This window comes from Xenopus laevis, chromosome 3L (assembly GCF_017654675.1).
Source record: "Xenopus laevis strain J_2021 chromosome 3L, Xenopus_laevis_v10.1, whole genome shotgun sequence".
Taxonomy (NCBI): Eukaryota; Metazoa; Chordata; class Amphibia; order Anura; family Pipidae; genus Xenopus; species Xenopus laevis.
This window is the reverse complement of record NC_054375.1, coordinates 7,926,934-7,930,341: the sequence shown is the minus strand read 5'-3', so window position 1 is coordinate 7,930,341 and position 3,408 is coordinate 7,926,934. Positions and strand designations below refer to the sequence as shown.

Below are 3,408 nucleotides of genomic sequence, written 5' to 3'. Positions count from 1 at the left end.
TATATCCCTTTAAAAATCGATCTGAAAATGTCAAGGTTTAAATAAATAGGCCTAAGAGGCTGATTTCATAAAATTGGATTTTATTTTTTCACAAATCATAGTTTTCTCCTACATATTAATTGTTTTGTAATTTTAAAATTCTTAAACAATTTAGATTTTTTTAAGGTATAAAACCACAAAAAACTCATGAAAAAAAAGACAATAATAGACTATAAACGAAATTTAATTACCGTAATTTCCTTTTCCTTCAAGTCCAGTACGCAGCACTACGGGGTTACTTCGCCCCCCCAATAGTATGGACGACAGGACCAATCAAAAGGTATAAGTGGCGCCTCCTCCCCCAGTGCCCTTGTGTTATAAAAAGTACACACACTACTGCACAACAAAACTGTTATTAGGGTGGGGAACAATGAGTGCTGGCGTATGGACTTGAAGGAAAAGGGAAATTCGGTAGTTAAATTTCGTTTTTTCTTCACGTCCTATACAAGCAGCACCTACGGGACATAGCAAGTACGGGGTGGGAACAGCATCAACTCTTCTGAAAACTGTTTGGTAGCAACGCTCTTTACAAAGGCTTGCTTCCTGCAAAGCATCACAAATTCAGCTATAGTTGCTTTAAGAAAGTGTGAAGACTTGACCAAGTTGCAGCTTTCAATTTTCTGGAGGAATAAGAAGACGTTCTGCCAAGAATGTCGCTGTTCTCTTGGTCGAAGAAGCTTTAATAAAATTGGGGGGAGCAATTCTGCAGCTATTAGTAACATGTTTGAATAGTATCCTTTATCCATACTTGATAAGGTCATTTTCGATATCGCTTTCTTTATTCTTTCGCGGACATAGCAACAAAAGATGCTCAGATTTTCTGAATACTTCTGTTGAACAAGGTAATTTCTTTATCACCCAGCATACATCTATAGTGATATTTGCTCTTCCTCTGTCACTTGGATTAGGCCACAAAGATGGAAAGGTCTAATCGCTGGTTTATATTGTTTCCTAGAGAGGGGCACTTGTTGGGGTGAGAAATGGAGGTAGAGTCCTGAGGAGATTGGTGGTCTGGAAAAACTGAGAGTATAGAGTTAGGTATACTATGTTAGCTTTGCAGAGGGGGCAAACACACACTCCGCTTGTCGGCTCGTTTTGTCAGTTATGGTTCCAACGACACACACACACGTATTAAAAGAGAATGGGAATTTATCCAGTGATGGAACTTTCTGTCACAAGTGTAGGCTCGACGGAGGGGATAAGACTTTACATCCTGTTGATCCAAAAGCTAAAGTGGTCAAGTGCCGATATTGAGCGAACAGTGGGAGATTATTGGAGAGCAGTAAGCGGGAGCGAGATTTTCTGACGAAGCGTGTATTGGTGCGAAGAGCGATTGCGTATAGTCATCTGGATGTTAAGTAGGAAAGTCGAGGGGTGCGCTTAAGATCAGGACAGTGGACTGGTACTAGATAGCAGATAGGTGGTGGATGAGTATGTGGCACGCGTCATATGAGTGCGTGTCCAATGCGAGGCACTCTGAAGTTTCTGTGATAAAGGCTGTATGTGCAGGTGCAGCTGTCAGATAGTGGACGCAGGAATGTAGTGTTGGACTTGTGTAAGAGAGGGAAACTCCATTGCCTGCTTGTCTGCCAATAAGTAGTATTTCTCGTCTGACTCCTTGTACATCAAATCCTGCCTGACACATATCTGACCGTGGCCTGGCCTTCTGAATCACCGGCTTCTGAGGTACGTAGCCACTTTCTCTGTGAATTGCAAAGAGAGTATGAATTATCTGTACATAAATTTACCCTGCATGAACCGTTACATAAAATGGCCAATGGCCTGTCCGAAACTTCCACAAAAGCAGTGAGCTTAAGCGCTAGAAGTACGCAGAAGTGGGGATCTGGTCGCGGCATACAATGCCAGAGATGCGTTTAACTTGTGGTGGAATTGCCCAAAATAAGGGAAGCCCGGGTGACCATCGTCTCTCTATCTCTCCTTATATGAGGGAACAGAGGACTCTTCAGTGGATAGAGGTAAAGAGAAGATTATATCTATCACAGTAAAGCTGTAAAAAGACTGACCAACAGAGCGACTCCATCTGCTGCAATTACTATGTACGCTGTGGCAGATATATTGTCAGATTACCTTTCGCCTAGGTATTCTATTGGTCTCATGCCTCTGCTCCGCGTATTGTGCCGGGGCCGGCATAAAATCGTAGCAGGGAACCAGAACAGGCTATATAGTATGTGACAAACATGGCAGATGGCTCACTTGCCTGTCATCGCAGTGACCATACCCTGGTTTGTACTCCTTCTGGGTAATCAGGAGCAAAGAAGTACAGGAGTAGCAAGCATTGGGAGCTGTCTGTTATTATTGAGTATGTTCATAACCTCCCTTTTTTCGCGCTATGCCCACAGCTATTTGTTAATTAAGATAAGGATCCAGACCGACTTCTATCGGATGATCTACTCTGCCCGTTTAACCGGAAATGGTAAACAATAATTAATTGGCTCTGCTCTTTCCTTCTGCACGGTGTAAGGTCTTAACAGCAATGAACTCGCAATGTATGGTCAATGTAACTTTTTTTTCTGATTAGACCACTTAAGATGGCGTGCGTCTCCCATTGTTGCTACTATCTTTGGCGCATTTGGCCAGTGCTACCATCTTCTCGTGAGTTCTGCTGCAGACAACCTATGGAGTGACGCAAGATGGTGGTGCTTATAAGATGGATATAGGCTATGTTGCATCCGGTTTCCCTCGGGTGTACAATATTAGATTACTGTGATATAGGACCGTATTCCAGTTGAGAGGCAACCAGAAGTCTCAATGCATGCAAGCTTATATGAAGTCGAAGGGAGGCAGAGTTCAAAGAGGCTGAACATTAAAGAGGAACTTTATTTTCCTCCGCAGCATGAGCTGTTCTTTAAGGTCTTCGCAGCCACTTAAGATACTCGCATGGGGCAGATGCCTCGTATCGTTTTTAGTGAACTTCTGCGTCGGAATGCACGCAAAAGGTAAGTGTTAGTACTCGATTTAAGGTATTGGTTTTTCATAGGTACTTTGGGGCCAAGGCTCTCGTAGGACTTGGCCTTATTGCTGTCGATGAGATTTGTTGCAAAGACGAGCTCGAAGACGCTATCTCAGCTCGAGGAGGTGAGTTAGCAAGTGAGATAGTTGGAGACCTAACATAGGTTATGCTACCAATTGAAAGTAAGAACCAAAGTATATGTACCCTGTAGTAAGCCCATAGTTAGTACCCTGAGTAAGTCATACGTTATGTACCCTGAGTGATATTAGGTATAGGACATAGTTAGATGAGATAATCCTTTATTAGCACGCGCTAGCCCATAGTTATGTACCATGAGTATGCCAAAGTCTCTGGGTATTGAGATACAGCCCATAGTTCTGTACCTGAGTAAGCCCATA

At 42.9% G+C, this 3,408-nt stretch overlaps 1 pseudogene; it reads right to left on the bottom strand.

The window, feature by feature from the left end:
* The window catches only part of LOC121401135, a 3,089-nt pseudogene extending 825 nt beyond the window's left edge, over positions 1-2,264 (bottom strand).
* Between the last annotated feature and the right edge of the window lie 1,144 nt (positions 2,265-3,408).